The sequence below is a fragment of the Myodes glareolus genome, chromosome 2 (assembly GCF_982192425.1).
Source record: "Myodes glareolus chromosome 2, mMyoGla1.1, whole genome shotgun sequence".
NCBI lineage: Eukaryota > Metazoa > Chordata > Mammalia > Rodentia > Cricetidae > Myodes > Myodes glareolus.
Window position 1 is genome coordinate 47,290,134 of NC_142027.1, and position 22,422 is coordinate 47,312,555.

At 36.7% G+C, this 22,422-nt stretch overlaps 1 protein-coding gene across 2 annotated transcripts in view; it reads left to right on the plus strand.

The window, feature by feature from the left end:
* Positions 1–22,422, plus strand: part of Lsamp (limbic system associated membrane protein) — a 2,072,304-nt gene that overhangs the window by 248,977 nt on the left and 1,800,905 nt on the right. The window lies entirely within an intron of this gene.

Here is a 22,422-nt window from a genome sequence, read left to right on the forward strand (position 1 = left end):
TCATGCTTCGATTTAAATCTTTTTTTTTTTTTTGTAATTTTATTAAATTATAAAAAGTTTCCATTTACGCCCCTCCTCCCAACACCCTCCCACTCCCCCCCCCCCGCCCTCTCCTCCTCCCTCTTTGTCCCCAAGGGAAGTCAGGGTCTCCTGCCCTGTGGGAAGTCCAAGTTCCTCCCCCCTCACTCCAGGTCCAGGAAGGTGAGCATCCAAACAGACTGGATCCCAAAAATCCAGTATATGCAGAGGAAACAAGTCCCAGTGTCATTGTCAATGGCTTCTCGGAAAGACTGCAGGCCAGCCACATTCAGAAAAACCAGCCACATTCAGAGAATCTGGTTGGATCACATGCTCGTTCAGTCACGGTCCATCTGGCCTTGGTAAACTCTCATTAGATCCGACCCCTTGTATCAGTGGGTGATAGTATCCCTCGCAGTCCTTCGTCATTTTCTTCCTCCTTTTGCTCCTCGTTTGGATCTTGGGGGGCTCAGTTCGGTGCTCCGACGCGGGCCTCCATCTGTTTCGTCATCCAACGCCAGATGAGGGATCTATGGTGATAAGCAAAATATTCATCAGTATGGTCACGGGCCAAGGCCGGTTCAGGCACCCCCTCCTCTGTCCAGAGAACAATCTGGGGATCTCTCCTTGGACCTGGGATCCCATATATAATCAAGTTTCCTGTAAACTCTAATATGACTCCCTTAGTTGAAATATATTCTTCCCTGATCCCACATTCATCCTTCCTCCCTTCCCCCCATCGATTTAAATCTTGATCCACAAGAAGAAACCCATGCCTGGCACCATTACTAGGGCAAGAACCTTAGGCTAAACAGATCATAGGCCCTAGGGGAGAACCTGCAGCTATTATTCTACTATTATTCTGAAATAGTAATGAAACGACTTCTTATAATTTATCATTATACCCATAGATTAATGCTTCTCTCACCCATATCAGAGGGGTTCCTATTTATAGTAGACGGTGACTATCACGGAGACCCACAACTGGCTAAAATGGTCACCTAAGTGGGACATCTATATCCCAGTCACTCCTCTCAAATCTCAGGGATCTTTGTGGAAAGGGGGGCAGAAAAGGCAGGTATAGGAACAAGAACTGGGGAGTGGCTACCAAGAAACAGTGTCTTCTGGGCATAACAGGGTAGCAGAAAATGTGAGCTCACAGTGCATATGACTGCATACAAAAGACATATGCAATCTTAATCCAGGCAAACTCAGGCATGAAGATAGTCTCCAGACTTACAAGAAGTCTCATCCTTAGCTCTTAGAAAGGAAGAGTCAGTTTTCTGTTGGCATGAAGCCCTGGTAAGTTGATCATGTTCCAGGAGATGACTATATATCAAAGAGTATATGGTAAACACAAATTGGACTTGATATGTTTAAAAAAAGAGACACAAAGTAGTGTGGTTATAGAGTGAGGGGATCTTGCAAGAGCTATAAGGAGGGTGTAAATATGCTCAATACTCTTTGAATGAAATTTCCACAGATCTTATTCTTAAAGTAATATGGTTACTCTTGGCTGTATGGTGTACCGAAGATAATCAGATTATCATGATCATATTTTAAATGTTTTCATTAGTGCAGAGGAGAGGATAGCCTCTGTCCCAACACTATTTGGTCTTAAGAGGGTAAATGGGCTTAAAATGTCCAGATAATAGAAAACAATTTGACTTCTCTGATTGCTTCTTAGCTCACATCCAGCTTTAGTTTTTGGTTTCCTGGTAGGAGTTGAAGTAGAGACGCTGAAAACATTATATCCTACGCTTACTGCACAGGTGGTTTTATTTAATAAGTGGATAAAATTGAAATGGCCGTAACCTAGAGGTTTTTGTTCTCATAGAGTTCTGGGAAAGGCTGTTCTGACTGCAAGTGATAGAGAGTGGCCAAGACTCACAAAGTGTGGGAAAGACTGGCTGTAAAGCTGGTCAAATCACATTCTATAAGGAGTAGAACAAAACCTGCATTTTCTGAGATGGCTACACAAACAGGAAAGTCAGAGAAAGTGTCATCAGGGAACACTGTAAGCACAGTTACATCTAATTTTGAGTCAGAAATAGCATTGCGTGATTCTGTCTAATTTCGGGCTGGAGATAGCATTTATTCAAGAGATGAGGGGATCCTGGATGATTGATTGGAGTGAATGTTCTAAAGGAAGGCAGACTTTCAGTACAAGAGCACGTACTCACTGGAAGAGAAAGGGTCAACCTCCACCTCTACATAGAAAGCTCTTCCAGGCCTTCAGGCTGAACTTGCTATAAGACAACAGGATACCAGCGGTACATGTTGGCTTTCAGTGTAGCAGCTTAGCTGTTCGCTGTGTGTGTCCTCCATGCCTGTTGCCATGATCCTTGCCCTGCAACACTTGGCAGTGTGTATGCAACGCTCACACTGCTGGAGGCCTCTTGCTTGGTTAGAAAGCTAATACTTCCTCAGAGACCATTCTACTCACTTGGCACAGTTAAGATCACATCTCTTGGCATTCACCCACTGTTCTCCTGTAATGTTCAAATGCATTACCCTTGCCAGTTGGTGAGGTTCTGTGAAACTCATGCTATAGATATCTTCAATCTCATGTTCCTCTGGATATACTGATTCTGCCTTTGGATCCACTGTGTCTGCTCCACCGACTGACTTGCCTGGCTGCCAAGAGGCTGGTTTGACCTGATTTAGATATTTTTCATTGAGCTATCCCCTGCTTGGCTAACAATATATTGTCTCTGCCAGTGGGCAGATTTCTTCCAAGGGACTGCTGCCACCTTGGGCTCCATTCTCTCCTTCACTAGCATGTTCACGGCGTCTGCCATCCTATTTGGAGAGGCTTACCTCTAACATTCAAGTGCTTCCGTATTGTGACTAGTCTTCTCCTTGTCCTGCTACCTCCTGCTATCAATTGCTTTGACTTATTCTGCCCTGCCCCTTGTCTCGCTGCTGATATGTTCTTCAAAGCACATTAGCAACCATCTGAGGGACTCATAGCTGCAGAGAACATTCCACAACATTACCGTGAATGTTTCTTACTTTGGAGGTTGTTAAAATCAGACTTTTATCATTGTTCAGATGTTAATAAAGAATAATGCCAGAAATCCAATGCTTATCTCCAACCTTCAATCCAGTTTACATCTATAAAGAACCCACTAATTGTCAGATTCTAATCTCACCTCAGTGCAGTTTGTTATTTATGAAGACTCTTGGGGACCCTTAGTCTTGCCGTCTCATTTCAGGGGGTCCTGGAAAGAAAATACAGTTCATCTTTGCCACTTTAGAAATTACAATGCCACAATTGTTTTAGACAAATGAGATTATAATTTCTAATGGCCCTGAAAGAAATCTCTAGGGATGTCATTCTAGTATTTAACAACTTCTCTTTTAGGATAAGACAAAGCCAAGGTAACATCTTATGCATAGTATGTCTGATACACATATCCTGAAACTGGGCCTTCCTTTCGAGTAATCTTTGAAAGGAATCAGTGGATACAAGTGAAGTATCCACTCCTTAAAATGACTGAAGAATACTGACTTCTTAATGTTGGCATGTAATTATTTTATCTTGATTGCTCTATTCTATCGTACTTTCTTACTTTTAAGATTGGATTTCTTGATTCATTCTCTAATGAATTGCCTAGAACCTGACTTTACATAAAAGAACATAAAGGGACAGTCCACAATAGTCTCAGTTAGTTAGGGGAAAACCAAAATAAAACTGAATAACAATCTTTGAAAATGTTAGATTGAGTGCTGGAGAACTGGCTTAGCTCTCAGGAACATGTCTTACTTACTGAGATCCTAAATTTTGTCCCCCAAAGCTATGATGAGGGTCTCCCAAACTACAAGAAAACCAAAACCCTTTTCTGGCCTCTGCAAGCACCAATAAACAGATACACATACACACAAATTGTCATACACACATCCATAAATAAATAAAGATATAATAATTAAAATATAATAAATGCAGAGCAATCAACATCAGCTTGGCTAGGGTGGTAAAATTGTCGTCTTTGGACATTTATGCTTATTTTGGTTTTGTCACAGACTTCCTCTGGCATCCTGCTACTGTTCATAGTCAAGTAGCACTGTAGAGTTGGCCTCATTGTCTTTCTCAAATGTACCTTTTCCTTTCATCCACTCTGTTCCTGTATTACTAGACTGTGATTACTAAAGGTCATTGAATACCATACTGTTTTTCTGTCTTACCTCTCTCAGGTTGCTATTTTTGCATGGAATCCTTTCCATCACTCTTTATAACCCTGTCTCACTTTTACAGCTATTCACTAATGGAACATCACTCATCGGACCCAAAATTACCACCAATTCTCTTATTTCCTTATTTTATTCATGCCCCTTTTATTAAGCTTAGTAGCATCTTTAAGTTGATTACTGAATATTTACTTAAATATATTTTCTCTTGTTCTACAAACCCATGAGCTCCAATAGCACTAAGGTCTTCACTGTTTATCTCCAATTGTAGGCATGTAATAAATGCTTACTGAATTAATCTTAAATAGAACAATGAATCTGTTGGCTGTGAAGAGAGGAAGCCTGGAGGGTTTCTGGCATTTCCTGAGTGTTGGAATAGTACTATCTAAGAATCTGTTACTTCACTTGTTTTCTCTTCTTCCTGGCCATGCAGAAAAATAGAGAAACTCCAAGCCAAGTTTAAGCTGCCAAGATCTGAAGCAGCAGGCTTGTCCTAGAGATGATCACCACTTCACATGCTCAAGGCCATAGTTAATTTAGTGCTACTTAAACTGACATCCTCTTTCCAGCACAAGTCAGAACAAGCTAAAGAGAGGCAAATAGAATAAGATAACAGGGGGTCAGTGGGTAAAGAATACAAAAAGCAGAAAAATTCAAGATGATCTGTTTTCATCCCTTTACATACTGCGCAGTTCCCTTCTTAGGACACTTCTGGAATCTTCACTTCTATTCCCATTATTGTTGTCAACTGAAGCTATAGAGGGCTTTAAATTTCTTCTTTGTGTTACCATCTTGTTATCTTCCTGTTACTGTAAATATGACAGCTCTGGAACTATCTTCCATATGTTTGTTTATTTACTTATATTCATGAAATCCTTCCAATGATCATTTGCTACTCCAGTTATCTAGCTAACAATGGGGACTGACATCCATTCTAGCACAGAGAAATAATAATAGATTACTTTTAAACAATTAGTTAATTTTCTTAAATGCTATACATTATCATATGCTGAGAGAATGTATACGAGGAAACCCTAGCTGACTTTAAAAAGTTAGTGGGGGGAGACAGCTCAAATACGAATGAAATTTGATAAGAACAGAGAGAAGAGTTAGGTAAAAAGGCAAATATAGAGATCTAAATGTTGAAGCAGTTGTTGCCCTCAAAGAAATAAAGAGTGTTGTATACCAGGATTATGAACAAAGAAATGGTGGTAAATCAAGGAACATCTTCTGTAGTGGTATTTCTATTGTATTTTAATAAATAAACTTGCCTAGGGATCAGGAAAGTAAACCAGCCACACTGGCCAGCCTTACAGACCAGGCAGCAAAGACATATACCTTTAATTCCAGTAGCCACACTAGCTTGACGTAGAAATCAGGAGGTGGTGGTGCATGCCTTTTATCCCAGAACTAGAGATGAATAAAAGATTATAGTGTAGGCAGACTGCTTGTTCATTTCCTGACTGCCCACACCTAAAATAATCACACAGAAACTATATTAATTGCAACACTGTTTGGCCAATATCTTAAGTGCACTTCTAACTAGGTCCTACATCTTAAATTAACCCATTTCCACTATTCTGTGTTCTACCATGAGGCCCATGGCAGTTTTCCAGGGTGTACCTGTCTCTTTCTGCTGCTCTATGGTATCTCTCTGACTTCACCTTCTTTCCTCCTCTATCTGCTTGAAATTCTTACCTTACTTTATTCTGCCCTTCTGTAGGCCAAAGCAGCTATATTCATTAACTAATAAAAGCAACACATATATAATTGGACTTCCCTTTTTTTCAAATAAAAAGGAAGGTATTAACTTTAACATAGTAAAATTGCAAACAACAAAACAGTTATCAAGCAAGAATTATAGTTACAATATATAGTCCATTTAATTTGGAAAATTAAGGAAAATACTCTATTATCCACTTTATCTTTGTGAGTCTAAAGTTTTCTATATCTAGTCTATCTTTATAATTATAACTATCTTTCTTTAACTCCATTAAAGACTCCAGAAGGATATAATATCACCTAAAAAACAGAAAGTGCATTGTATGCCTAAAAAAACAGAAACTGTACTGTATGTCTCTGCTATTGACAGAGACATGCTGCTGCCTGGACAGTCACCCAAAGTTCTTTTGTAATATTGGGGCATCAGCCTTCAGCCTACAGGTCCATAGTATCCAGCATACTTTTCCATGAAGCAGGAAATTTGAAAAACTTCACCTCTATTGGCTGTTTGTCAGTCACTTTCTTCTGTATCCTGCAGAATGTCTGGCAGTCTCTTTTGTGAAGCAGGAACCTTGAAGGATTGCCTCACCTTTTTTAGGCAATGGCGGCAGTCATTTTTCTGTGAGTTCTTCATGTCCAATTTAAAGAGCACACCATCAAGCAGTCCAAATGGCTAACCAACTCAAAAGAAGACTCTTTGATGCCCATCATTTTCTTGAAGTAGAGTGGTGTTGCTAGGAGCATATGTGTCTCATTGTCATAAAAAGTCGTAAGTTCTTAAAACATTTAAAATGCCATATTTCTCTTAGTCTTTGAAAGATTTGAAGTATACCTATCCATCTGAAATATATTTCTGTACATCTTGAAAATCAAACTAACATGACTACAAGGTTGACTATTATAGATGACATTCTATTAACCTGTATTTGTTAGTTACACATTACATTTTTAAATTAGCTGCACAAACACAATACCTTAATCAAGAGCAGAAATATACATATAAAAAAGTTCACCTTAATTTGTATCAATAAACCAAGATACATACCAATGTAAAGTATTCATCTCTGATAGCATATCCCCCTTTAAATGTAAACAAACATTTATAAACCATCATTTAGGGAATTTGGACATATTTTTTTTCTCCAAACTGCTTCCTGCTGTTTCCTGAGCAAAGTATTTTTAGGGTATATGGAGACCATTCAGGAGGTATTGTTCCATCAAACCACATTAATCTGGAAGTAATCCACAGGTTCTAATCCTCTGTAGAAACAAAAGCAGAACATCTTTTCCTAACCAGCATATTATTAAACCCAAACTGTGAAGTCACAATACTATATATATTGTATATATAGTATTGTATATTATATACAACATATATAGTAATATATATACTATATATAGTATTGTATATATATATATATATGATTAGCTTATCATCACCCAGATTCAAATATCTTCCTGCTGTCAAAAAATTCAAAGAAGGCACAATAATATTGTAGGAGTGGTGGGCCGCATTCCTGCTGCCCAGCTCCCGGCTAGTTTACACCCAAAATAATTACACGGAAACTGTATTCTTTCAAACACTGCTTGACCCATTAGTTTCAGCCTCTTATTGGCTAACTCTCACATCTTGATTAACCCATTTCTAATAATCTGTGTAGCAACTTGAGGTGGTGGCTTACCGGGAAGGATCTTAACCTGCGTCCATCTTGGAGAGGAGAGCTATAGCGTCTAACTCATTTCCCTTCTTCCCAGCATTCTGTTCTGTCTTCCCCACCTACCTATGTTCTGACCTATCAGGCCAAGCAGTTTTCTTTATTAATTAAACAATGAAACAACAGATAGATAGAACACCCACCTATATCATAATATACATAATCCAGACTCTCTGTGTATATTCCATCTTTATGTCACTTATTTTTTATTCTATTACTTTTTTATAAGTTCAATATTTGTTTTATTATCTTTACATCTTTAATTTATGACTGTCTATATTCTTTTATATTATAACCGCCTATACACTTTTCTCTCTCTCTATCAAGTCTGTGTACATTTATTCAACACTGTTATCCAGTTAGAGGTCTTTTCCATCTGTGTTTGTCTTTATTGCTATGTATCTCTAATTATTTCTTGACCAGGAGCACTTTTTTTCTTTTAAATGCTAAGCAGGCATGACTAGGACCAACTTTGTGGGCCTGCCTGCTTGTTCCACCCAGTTTATCATGGTAGAGGCAAGTTTGTTGCCTCTGAGAACAAGGCACATTGCCCCAGCTTCTTGGTCACAATGAGTTTGTATTATACTGAAGCAATTTGTAACATGCTTATCACAGACCCCATTTAAGTGCTTGTCCTCCTGAAAGAGCCAGAGCTGTTCTGGCAACTAGCATGAACTAGTAAGCATTCCCCTAAAGAAGCCATTCAGCCTTGTCTGTCAACGCTGAGTTAAAAAAGACCTCTCTTAAAGGAGCTGCTGTGCCCCTTGACCACCGCCAGCAAATGGAGCCTCCCATAAAAAAAAAAAGAATAAAAAAAAGAAAAAGAAAAAAATGTGGTTACCAAGAAGCTGTGCTAAACACTCTTCTTTTGTGTCTAGAATTTCCTTTTAAGCTCTCTCAGGTTTTATGTGGACTTAGTCAGTGCATATTGGCATGCCAGTTTGTAGACGAAGGCTGCTTGTTTGTTTCCCAGATACCCAGACCCAAAATAATCATGCAGAAACTATATTAATTGCAACACTGTTTAGCCAATAGCTTAAGCGCATTTCTAACTACCTCCTACAACTTTAATAAACCCGTTTCCACTATTCTGTGTATTACCGTAAGACTCATGGTTTACTGGTAGGGTTTCAGGGCATCGTTCTACTTTGGCGGCTATATAGCTTCTCTCTGATGACACTTTCTTTCCTCCTCTGTCTGCTTGGAATTCCTAACTACCTGTATTGTGTCCTGCTATAGACCAAAGCAGCTTTATTCATTAACTAATAAAAGCAACACATATATAGAAGGACTTTAAACACCACCAGAGAGACAGCTCTCTGTCTCAATCTCATTCTGTGATTCATGGAGGCAGGATCACCAGTTTTAGACTGAGATTGAAGTAAGAACATGTGGCTGGCTATTTTTGTTTTTTGATCTTCAAATTGAACCCCATTACCTGTCCCTGAGCTTTTGTTGATCATGCTTCAACCTTTGAGTTCTCATTCTTCATGCCAAACATCCTGTTCTTCTCTGTTCCCAATACCCACTTGTAAAGACCAGACAATTCTTCCTTCTATTTAAAGTTGTCCGTTGCTTCTGCAATCATGCTAACTAACAAATAACTCTTCTGTTCTTAGTCTCTTTATAAAAACAAATAAAATACAGGAGAACTATAATAAGATTTTCGAAATATAAAAATCGTACACATTTACTGTGGAACAGAAATGTGTACACACAGAAACACACACACACACACACACACACACACACACACAGAGAGAGAGAGAGAGAGAGAGAGAGAGAGAGAGAGAGAGCAAAAGTAAAATGTTCCTTTCTTCTTCCCTGATTCTAACTATTGGAAGAAATTCACTGGTAGATTTCTACTACTCATTATTTAACCATAGATACAATAAGTGCACAAAACGTAGAGATATGTAAACACACCCATACTTTTATAATTTATAATTTGTTTTGACATTTAACTTTTAATTGTGGAAATTAATTGAATGTCTAAAATAGCTTAAGCAACCCCAACTTAAATTTTTCATCAACATTTTATTTATGAAAACTAAAAAATACAGATATATGTGTACCATTTTTATTTTATATCAAACCTTTATAAAAAATTTATAACTCTTTTTAATCTATTCAATCACTCTATGAAATTTTTGAGAGATTTTCTCTTATTCTCTAAAATTTCAATGTTTCTATTCTTCATGCATCCTGGCTACAATCACTTTGTCAAATGCAGTATGTGTGTTTTCTACAAGTCTATACTTTGACTATTTGCTATCTTAATGATGTCGTAAGGAAGAGTTCCTCATTTGGATTAAGCCTAATTTATCATACTCCTTTTCTCAGTGATCATTGCTTTCTGAATCCTGTTTTAAAAATATTTGTATATTCTTAAATATAGGTCTTCATATTTAATTTAGCCACGTTTCATCTTGTTGTTTCTGTTTAAACCTGCCAACATTATTTTGACTCAGACTTCTGTCTTCTGCCCTATTTGATATTGCCTTCAGCATTGTGACACCTGCAAATATGACAAGTTATTGAATGTTGAGTAGGAAAGAACCCTTTTCAATTGTATTTAGAATCAAAGGTCACATTTTGCCATCTTTTTTCCAGAATGTAATAGAAGACAAAGTCAAATTGCCTATCATAATCAGCAGTACAGGGGTCTTTTGTGACAGTGACCATTTTACTACTTTAGAGCCCTGTTTCTGAGATCTGACATTACTTTATTGACTTCTGTACTGACACCTATGTTTACTGTCCTCTTTTACAGATAGATTTTTCTTTTTTTGCAGAATTGCCTCCCTCTCTATAGTGGCAGATCAATTACAGTAAATACTTTTTATCAATGTTACCATCATATGCTCAGCAATACAGACATATTCACTAATATTGTGTGAATACATTAACAGCAAATAATGAAAAAGCTTCAAGTTACTAAATATTAGGGAAATTTTCCCCAAATTTAGCAATCACTTTGACCTAAACTGTATGCAGTTTGCTACTTTACTTGACAGACATATGAGGTATGCTGTTCCTTTTGGTATTTGAATAAATTTTTTTCACATTATCATCCTTTACCAGGGTATACAGAAAATGGATATTATCTGAATGAGTAGCTTTAGTAACTTTAGCACAATTCACCTAAACATGTAGTCTTGAATTTATTTGAAGGAATTCAATTTATTGAACTCAACAAGAACAGGTAGCAGGAGTGTATAGGAAAAGTAGGAGAAAGAGAGGTATACAGTGAGGTGAAAGAAGAAAAGAAAGAGGATAAAGAAGAGGATGAGAAGAGAGGGTTCTTGTCTATAATTTATTCACTTTTGAAGAATATATGAAGAATATAATAGACGTATAGACCAATAGAACACAGTAGAAGACCTACACCTAATTTGAGCCCAAAAACTTTTCTTTCTTTCTTTTTTTTTTTGAGAAACATGTGCTGTAAATGGACAACTCTTTCAATAAATGTGTTAGTAGAACTAGATATCTACTGCAGGCAAATGAAGTTAGAACTTTTTCTCACCCTGCATAAAAGTCAATTCAAACTAGATCAAAGATCTTAATTTAAGAGAAAAACCACTGAAACTGCTAAAGGAAAACATAGTTACAGCTCTTCAGGATAAGAACACTGGCAAGCCATTTCCGAATAGAATCCCAGTATCATATCAGAGGGATTAGTCCCAAGAACTTACAATATGATTGTATACATCAAAAAATTCTGAACAACAAAGTAAATAATCAACAAAGTGAACAGATATCCCATATTGTTAAAGTAAATCTTTGCCTGCTATACTTAAGAAAATAGATGATTATGTTGAATACATAGAGAAGTATAAATGATGTACCCCAGACCCCAAACTGCTTATCAATAAATGACAGATGAGTTGAAGCTCTCAAAAGAAGTACAAATGACTAATAAATATTTTGTAAAGCAGTCAACATCCTTCTCAGATAAAGGAATGAAAATTAAAACCACTTTCAAATTCCGTATCACCCTAGTCAGAATGTTGACTATCAAGAAAATGAACAACAATAAATGCTGATTGAGATGCAGGGACAAAGGGAATCATTCCTTGTTGATAGGGATACAAACTAATGCAGAAGCCGTATAAATGAGAGCCACGGCTTCTCATAACACAAATAATACTCTTTCCCAATATTAACCAACTGTACCACTCTTAGGTATCTAATATATGGACTCTACATCCTGCTACAGAAATATTTAGACATCCATGTTTATTGCTTCTCTTTTTATAATGTTGATAAAATGGAGTCAGCATAAATGTTCACCAATAGAAAATTGATAATGAAAATATATATGCACAGTGGGATTTTATTCACAAAAACTATGAAATTTGCTGGATAATGGGTGAGACTAGAAAACATGTTATGTGAGGCAACCCATGCTCTGGAAGATAAATTCTGTATGTTCTGTCTTAAGGGTAACTCATGGTTTCTACATATAAAATGTATGCATTCAAGTCATATTAAGAATAAGTAGAATTCAGGAGAATCACAAAGGGGTCCTTAAATTGGAAATAATTTCAAGGCTTTGCAAAGTGAGTTTATGGAGGGCAAATGAAGACATGAGAACATGAGACCAGAAAGGGATATGACTGCAGTACAATAAGAAGGAAACAGCAAGAAACTAGAGGGAGGTATGTGGTGTGTATGTGTGTGGAACGGTTGCAGTTAAACTCATGTTCAACACCGCTAGTTGGCAAACTATCTGAAAAAACAATGTAAAGATACTGTAGTTAGAAAATAGCCCAGTAGGGCAGAAAAAACTACTGGTACATGAAATAACTGACCATACTGTACACAGAGTCAAGAAACAGAAAAGTAAATGTTGATGCTTATCTGCCGTCTCCATCTTAATTCAATCCAGGACCAATAGTGGTGACTAGTACCAGCTGCATGCATTGTGGGTCATTGCTGTTTAAAACCACCCAGATCCACCCTCACAAGTATGTCTAAAAGGTGTGTCTCTTAGGTGAGTCTAAATCTAATCAAGTTGAAAACCAAGATTAAACACCACAATATGTAATGTCCTGAATCATCTTTCTTCTATCTTTCCTTGACACTGCTAGGCTACTTATTATCCATTGAAATACAAGCTCACATTCTTTATTCATGGGTACACTTACCATCTGGGTTGCTTTATTGTTATCTATCCCTCTACAATAGATGCACTTCAATGGAAAGGAATATCTAAGTTTCTAATAATTTATGAATATTATGACTAATAGTCTATGAGTAAACAAAAGTCTTAGCCTAAAAATCCAACTCAATATTAGTCACTTTGCAATAAGTAACAGTGTATCGCAGCAAAAGTTCTACTCTTAAATGAGTAATTGCAATGTTACCTGTAAATGAATAACTAATTCTAGGTTCCTAGATCCTAATGAACTACTCATAAAGTTTTCTGTATAGTCTCAATTACTGGGAAAACAATGAAATAAATAGAATCTTTTGCTATTGGACAAAGATGAAGGCATTCTAGGTGATAAGAAGGGTCCAAATAAAAGGATCATGGAGAGGAATGAGGTTAGTAGCAGGCAAAATAATTTGGCTTCTTCTATAGTCTCCCAAAACATGTCACGAAGATCCTAACAGTCTGCAAAGAAGTAGGACAAGAATCTTATGCTCGAGTCTAAAGAACAATATTTAAATGTTACAAAGTATTACTTTATTACTTAAGTGATAATTTTGAAAATGTTTGAGGTATACAAGTCCATACACAGTTATATATGGAAGTGATGATAAAAGCGGCAATTGTGATAATGAAAGATAGACAAAACTATCTAATGGATCAGATAAACAGAAGATGTAGACCATTAGGGAAATTCAGAGAACAAAAGGATAGGTAATTTGATATTGGAATAAGAAGGCAAAAGAATCTCAGAGTTCTCAAAGAGTTAACTGCAGTGGAGACTCAAAAATTTAACCTGATTAGAATGACTTCATATGGGGAACTAAGTCAGTTGTTATCAACAGGATGGTACTGAGGAGGTAGTGTGCTCTAGAGGGCTAGGAGTCTAGTAGGCTTTGGGGTCTTTATGAGAAGCCAGCGGTAAAGAAATGAACTTGAGGGTCATTTGCTTAAGGACAAAATTCAAACAAATATCATGAATCATTACAGAGAGAACAGCAAAACGAGCAAGATGAAGAGATTATGCTCTCCCAAGATTTCACACTTAAGTTCAAGAGGGGCAGAAGTGTTGAGAAGAGGGAAGAGTACTCTTATAAGTAAGAAGAACAAGGTTAATGCCGCAAATACATAAACCAAAGGGATAAGGGACCAAAATTATGACAGGACATTTATCAGGAACAGAAAAGCTACGGATGTGGCAAAAAGCTAATCATGAACTTCTGTGAGTAGGGAAGCAGAAGCAATCCAAAATATGCTACCTTAAGCCAGTTCCTTGATTATCTCAAAGAAGGCTATTGATGACTTCTTCCTCAATGCAAGTGTGATGATATTTTCACAAGTCAAGGGCAAGCTGAGAAATATGGCTTGTATAAAGCAATGTGAGATAAAGTTTATCCATAAATAAATGTATTTTCTTTGTTATTGTGACATTAGGAATAACAATGAAAAGGACTAGCAGGCATTTTACTGGGAAAAAAACCCACAAACGTAGCCAGCTCATCTTGTAATGTCAGTTGTTCAGAACCTGGAAGTCTGGAAATAGAATTCTCAGCATTTGCATGTTATGGGATCCGTTTTCTAGACCACTAACTAGGCTGTTTTCACATAGCAGCTACTGACAGGCAATGTGAAAACTTAATCCATTTGAATTGCCTAAAGATGCTCATATTAATACTAAACTGCCATGCCCTGACGATCTTAAAGCCTGGCTTCAGGTTCAGAGCCTGCCTCTTTAGCTTGAGCTTTCATAGAGAATAAAGACCAAGTATTTCTAGAGCAGAGTTTTGTGCCATCGTTATTTGTACAGAAGACAGGACTCTCTTGCCTATATTTTCACAAGATCTCTGGCACATTGCTAAACTGTGTCTCCTTCCTGAGGTTTCTTGAGGTTGGTCTCTATTAAAGAACAGGCAGATTCGTCGGGGTGAAGAGCATTTCTTTTTTTCGTTAAAGACTCAAGCGAAAGCACATAGTCAAAGGTCCTTTCAATTCCTTCTAATGTCAGAGACACTGCAAGTCCATGTATGCATCTATGAAATTATAATGTCAATACTAATAGAACCCTAAATAGATAGTGCTCTTTTACTTTATTTCAGACACTGTTCTAATGTTTTACTAGATCAAACAGTTTTCTTTTCCAGTAAATGTATAAATTGAATTATATATTTAGCTGTAGCTTAACATTGAGGATTTTGATCTCCTCATATAGTAAAATCTTACCTACAGAATTAAACTCACAATTTGGCTCTATAGCTACTACCTTTTATCTTTAAGATTTACTTATGGATTATGGAATTATGCATGGTATCGTAAGAGGACCTCGTGAGTTAATTTAGATATTTTAGCTCTGGTCCTACCCAAACAACTTCTAGAAGTATTTCTTGTTATAATCTCATATATGTGTGAAACATACTCATTTATGGTAAAACACTGTTTGGTAAGACTAGAGACACAGTTGAAGGTTGTTGATAGAAGAGTCAAATAGTATTGTGCTTTGACGAGGTTAGATTTTATCAGAATGCTCTAAAAATGTGTCTGACCATGGAAGACACCACTTGAAATAGCACCATCATCTCATAAAGGGATGACCTTGATACTGGGGAGGGTGATCTTCAGCACTTATAGAGGTCACAGGGACACCAAGTGTCCTGCTCTACCAATCTGGCTTATTCCTTTGAGACAGCATTTCTCATTGAACCTGGAGGTACAATGATGATCAGCATGCCCTCAATAATACCCATGCCACAGGGGTGACTGTCACTTGTGCAGCTGGGATCAGAACCCAGGTCCTTTGTTTTTTCCTTTTTTTTTTTTGTTAGTTCTCTATTCACTACCTACTGAACCACCTCCTTTGACCCTGAACTGACAGTTTTAAAGGCCTGGAGATGCTAGCACTTAAGTTTACATTCAAACCATAGATTCTATTGAACTTCTTTTTATCCAAGGAGTGGAATCTATTCTGGGTCACTTACTTACCAGCATTTTCAGTTGGAATTGTTTGAATCACTATGTGTTAATACAGTTCCACCAGATAGCTTACATCACTTACTGTACGGCAGCAGAGGATGAAACTCAACTCTTTTCTCGGAAAAAGAGGCTTCTGGGAAGAAAGAAAATCCCTACCAGTTATTTCAGGCTGATTCAAGATTACTGATGGGAAGTCAAGAGGACAGGTACATCTTCAATTCACAAAGAAGGCCGATATTTCTTCACCCAAATGATGAATCCTCTTTCATCCTCACCTGTAACATAAACTACTTATTTACCAGCTGTTCCCTTCCCTTCTCAGCATTCTGCCTGCATAGTCACCGGCTGACACATAAAAAAAGAGAGGGAGAGAAAGAGAATGAGTTGGCAGGGAGTCAATATATTTCAGTGTTTTATTACTACGGAACTCTAGTAGCATTTAGTTGGTGAGTCTGAGCAGAAAATGAGTAATTCTAAAGTGACTCAGTTACCAGGGGAAATGATTAAAGGCACAATGAAAAAAATCCATGGATTAATTAACAAGTCAATGGTAGTTGAGTAGTGATTACTAAATTACATGGCTTGCATACAAGAGAAGGAATTAATCGCTGACACGTTTTCTACCTTGGATGACTTTAGTCGTTACAATTCTACCCATATCGGTGAAAAGAGATTCCCATTGATTGGCTGATGTATAATGAGATCAGGAAAGATGGTCCCTGGATTTCCTTCAATTCTACACATTCAAGACTTAATCTTGTTTTCTGTCAGTGATACATCCCTCTTCCTGTAGTTTCTGACAGTGAGATTTGAAGACTTGATTAATAATAAATAAAGCAAGCAGTGCTAACCATACGATGGGAAAAGGGAAAAATCAGGGTCAGCAAAAAAAGACAAGAACTGATGCCAGCAGGGACATACGGATTCTGGGAGAGAAGGGCAAGTCATAATGTATTCTTTGGCAGCAATACAAGTTTCACAAAGGCGAGAAGTATCAAATGTATCAAAAGCCCCACTGTGTCATTGATGGCTTGAACATTTATTCATGAAAGGCCACTGAAGTAATTCATGTGTGGATATGTTTGCAAATATGTGAACAGCATATATTTTCATATATATTTAATATGGATATACCTTATGCATGTACATGCATGTGTGTATGTTTAGTGTCCCTGTGTCTGTGAATGCAAACGCCTGTGGGTTTTGTTGGAAAGAATCAAATGAAATACAAAAGTTAACTATTATGTCATTAACCAAAAAGTGCTATGCTTAAAATAAAAACATAGAGCCATTTTAAGTATCATCAGATCAAATGGGTGGTATAGGTGAAGCAAGTACCAGGTAGACCTGGTTAGGGTAAACCTCTTTCAGAAGCTGACATCTCAAGATGTAAACTTAAAGGATCCAGAAGCTTAGATTATGCTACTTTTTTTTTCTACAGAAGAAAGGAGCTAACAGCTGTGGTAAAAGCCTGCATTGGCATGTGGAGGGAGATTAGCATAAAAGAGGGATGCCTATATGGCTGAAGTGAAGCAGGCAAAGAAAGTATCAAGCAGTAGAAAAATCACACCAGCAAGGTCAGAATTAATATTCAAGGGGCCACGCAGAAAACTAAGCCAGAATTCTGGCTCCTCTCCAACTCAGGAAGAAAAGGTATGACATTTATGATAGTGTCAGTGAGAGACAGTGCTGTGATAACGTAAGTGATGGACTAGGTAAGACGGAGGATTCATATTTGGGAACACTTCATACAAATACAATAAAAAATAAGAGACGCATTGATACATGGAGAATTCCTTTCTAGGCTTAAGACCTGAGTAGATGGTGCAAATGCAAATAAAATAAAAGTATAACACTGTTTGAAAATGAGCTCAGTGTCTAAGAAGGCTCTGCCTAGAACATTTTTATCTCATTTTCAATGACTTTAAGGCTATTAAATGTTTTCATTTTAATTAATATTTTGATAAATTATGTAGTTTGGAAATGTGACTAGCTGATCCATTTACAGAGCTAGATTTAAAGACCTTATGAAGCTAATGAGGAGATATAGGATAATTCTCGGGATAAAACTTAGTATGTTATAAACAGGATAGAAGACATTAATAATCATCTTTGCCACCTAGTGCGCCCGATTCTCCATTTACTGCAGGGAAAATGGCTTGAGTATGAAGAAATCAGACCAGAATTGCCCTTGACACTGTTAGAGTCCTATCAATGGATCACTTTGAAGAAACCCCATCTGAGAACTGCCTTCAGAATCCCCACCACTAGCTGAGGAACTGAAGTCTCTGTCAGGAAGGACATATATATATATATATATATATATATATATATATATATATATATATACATATATATATATATGTTCACAGTTTTAGTGGTTTTAAGCAAAACTTCATAATATTGCATGTTTTGAGTCATATATAGCCTTTGCAAACATACATATGAAGTTTGCTTGTACCCAGCTTCGACAAGTTTGATTTCCCATCATACATAAGTGTGGATCCAGAGGGAAGTTGGAACCTCTACATAGCTCTGGTCTATGTGAGTGCCCATATTTCACAGAGCTGTTGGCATCATTTCTTCTCTGGATGGGGCTTTCAGGCCTACCAGTTTGCTGTTTCTCATTGAACACAGGCAGGATCTATCACAACCCAGAACAGCTGACCATCTGCATAAGAGAAAAGGTGAAATGCTTTATGTAATCCCTGCCAATGATTAATCAGGAGCAATCAATCAATCACATGAGAACATATGCCACTTTCTGAGTCAGCTGATCTCTGTTACTGAAAACAATGAACTTTTGCATTGATGACATGTCAGGTGAGACACTAGAGACTTAGTGGAGTTAAAACAAAATGAAGGCAAGGTTTTTTTTTTTTTTTCGCCATTTCCTGGTAAAACTGCCTTCTCCCTAAGGAAAAGAAGGCTACTTAATAATGGATCAAGCCTAAATGAGGAGAAATGATTCTTTTTTTCATAGCATAAAAGAACCATATTAAATGACATAAACATTTTAGCACACTACATTCCAAAAACTTAAAAGTTAACTTTAACTTCTGTCCTTTAAAAAATTCTTATTTTCTTCTTCTGTTGCTCAAAATACAAACATTATTCCATGTGCTAAACAATGCGACAAAGGCAGAGTGAATGATTTGGGGCTCCTGAACCAGGAAAGCGCCTCTCTGAAGCCATTTTGAGCTATGTGTCATCACTTGCTTTTATGTGTGGGGCCTAGCCTACTTCTAAAGCTACTTCCTCCGGCAACAATCACAAAATGAGAGGGAGACAAGAGACACACAATTGCAAGATTTACTGTTAAAATTGGGTGAGAATGTCCTCGCCCTATCATGCCTGGCAGCCCTTGGTGAATAGGGCAACAGATTAGCCATCTCAGCACCTGGGGATTTTTGCACTTTCTCTAAACTTAGCATTTCTTTAGCTGACAGTATTATCACAAACTTCTTATTCTCCTCTCACCCTAACAATCTCACTATGTTGAGTAGTGGGAGCTGGGCAGCGCTCCGAACATACAGGAGTGAGAGCTTTGCCCTCTTGAGGTTCAAACTCCTCAACCCATTTTCCAAGCAATCTTGTGTTTGTCTCAACACTGTTATTATGAGGCATTAGAACGTTTAATACGCCTAACTAAGATGTGTTCACCAATACACATTTGAAAGACTTTTCTGGGTCACATTTTTCTGACTTCCTGGTGTGAAGAAAATTAGTGAGCTCCCCACATATTCCTCTTTAAAAAATAAAATAAAGAAATTTAGTGCCAGGTATATTACTCTACTCCATTCATATATAGATATAGATATAGATATCTCTATATATAATTTGTTTGCAAATTATGGGAAAGGTAGGGTGTCACTAAGATATAGAATAATTTCTATTAAAACAATGTGAGATTCTTGTCTTCACCTCTCTGCTACTGATTTCCAAAACCTTTCCAGCCTACACAGGCTTATGAAATCCCGTCATCAACTTCTGTGTAAGGGACTTCTTGAAATCCAATCCTGATGTCCATAATCTCAGTTCACAAAGTTGGGGAGCTGTAAGCAGAGGCTACAATAAGATTAAGCACCAGCCATTTCCTTATCTTTTACTGGGGTGGTAGGGAGGGACAGATTTTTGTCTCTATATCCTTTGAAGTCACATTAAGCAAAATGGAAGAAGTGTAGAAACTATTTTACATATAACTAATAATCATTAATGAAATTGTTAACTGTCTAGTGTTGGCTTTGCATTATTTCAAACCAGTTTATGTAATTTATCTAATAAATTTATTAATTAGCAATTTGCTATGAGTTACAAAGAAGATAGACAACAATCACTCTCATGGAGCATTCACAAATTAAGCAGCTATATGAATGTGGTCAAGACTTTGCATTAGGCACAACGCATGAGTTTGTAGCACTAAGAAGCCTGTAATTTCCAAGAAATGCACTTCCTGGAATGTATTCAAAGTTGTTCCCTTTTCTGCTTACTCTCCTGTGATAAATTATGTTTCTCAACTTAAAGGAAATGGCATTTTCCTGAAAATTTGACAAAGTACCTTATCACCAGCAACATGCTTTTAATGTACTCATCGCCTATACTATTAGCTTGAGAATAAATCACTTTGTACATCTCAGTGCATTTCATTTCTAAAGTTCCCTAAGATTTGTGAGTGCCTGCTGTGTATAGGACATGATACTATAGTAGACAGACACTAGGAGACTTAGAAAATGAGCGAGACATTCTCCAAAATTTAGATGACTCACACTCAAAGGGTTCTACACAGTACATAAACCAATAACCTAATATGAATCCATAATCGAATTCATCTTCATCTCAGAAGACATCTGATATCACTTATTTCATGGGAGTCTCCAAACAGATGCGGAGTTGGGACTGTCAATTGATATTTATTCAGATGATATGCTGAAAAATAATAAGCATGGTGGTCTATTTAAGTGCCTATTTCCTGAGGAATTTTTCTTTTTCATTTTGTATTAATGTCAATTCTACAATTAAAATTACTTTTTAAAAAAGTTTCTTTGACTGAATCCTACGGGTGCATCAGTGAATTTGATTTTCCCTAGATGGGAAGTTGCGTTTGAGTGTGTATATGAATGTGTTCATTAAGACAAACTTTACTGAGAGCACCTGCCTGATCATGATTCTCTTAGTGAATTGTCTTGGCTTTGCTAACCAATTATTATATTCAGTGTAGAAGCCCTGAAATGATACTGTTTTCCAAATGTAGGCCATTTCTTTTTACTGCGATTTCATCCCTTTGAGAACCATGAAACTAAGTGTACATGCATTTCATATCCTTCACATATGAAGATATATCTATAACTTACAGTTACAAAGCTCTTTACAGCTTAGAGTTTACAAAGTTACTTTGGTATCATAATTTACACTCTCTTCCAAGAATTATTTTTTTAATGAATGCAGAGCCATCTACATATACATACGTGTGTACAGTTCTCTAGCTAGAAATCATATTATTTATATTATGTTCATTTTTGTGCACACTGCAAAATTAATCAGTTCCATATTCAAAATAATGCCCCCATAACTCTCTACTCATTTGCCCACTGTCTTTGTTAAACTTGTAACTATATCTTACTAATGTTATCTTACTAATGTTGTTATCAATAATTAGTCTCCATGACTTGACCTCCATATCTGCCCAATTTTATTAATTGCTTTTTGTTAGAAAACAAGCTAATTTTCTTTAAATACCAACCAGATTTTGCTGCTCCCTTTCAAAATAATATCCAAACTAGTACTAGTTCTCCAAAGAAGTTTAGAATTTCTCTGCCTTTAAAATATAATTCCTGAAATATAAAGATTACATAGCATGATGACATTGATATAAAATTATTCAATTATATTAATCCTTTCTCGTTTCTTTTTTTTTCTTCTAGGTAAGTGAAACCAATTTTACCACCCACACAGCAATGACTACTGCACAGCTTCAGCATACAGTGACTGTACCATGGAATGTACAAGGTGATATTCTGGTATCTTCCACACCCTCTGCTAAATAAGAACGAAAAATTTATCTGTGGTTATGATGTGGTTAAGAGATGTTTGCATGATTATTTCTCTAAATAATATTTGTTGTACTTTTCTTTAAGGTAAGTGAGGCTATTCAAATCTTATTTTGCACAAAAAACCTAAGAAAATGTAAACCTTAAGGCAATCTTAAGAGTAAATGTCCATTTAACAATCTTAAATCTTTTCAATGCATTTTCCCTTATTTGATCAACATTAAATGCAATGGAAGGATTACTCAAATCAGGCTTTTTTATCCTTTGGATAGCAGCTTTCTTTGCATAGTGATATTTGTTTCATTCTCACTTTCTTCTCAAAACATAGATTCAGAAATGGATTTTGTATGATTTGGGTGTATTCTGGAATCTAGGGTATGAAAATGGATGACTTAATTTTCGTGTATCTAATTTAATTGGATAGAGATTGGTGTTTTAATCTTAAAGAAAATTAGTTCTTCGAAGTGCAGTGTGGAGTAGGATTTAGTTGGCAAGAGAAGCAATAAATGGAAAACGAGGGGAAAAGAATACTTGGAGTTGTTAAATATTCAAACTGAGACTATTGCTATAAAATTGGCGATGAATCTTCTTGGTCACTGTCCAG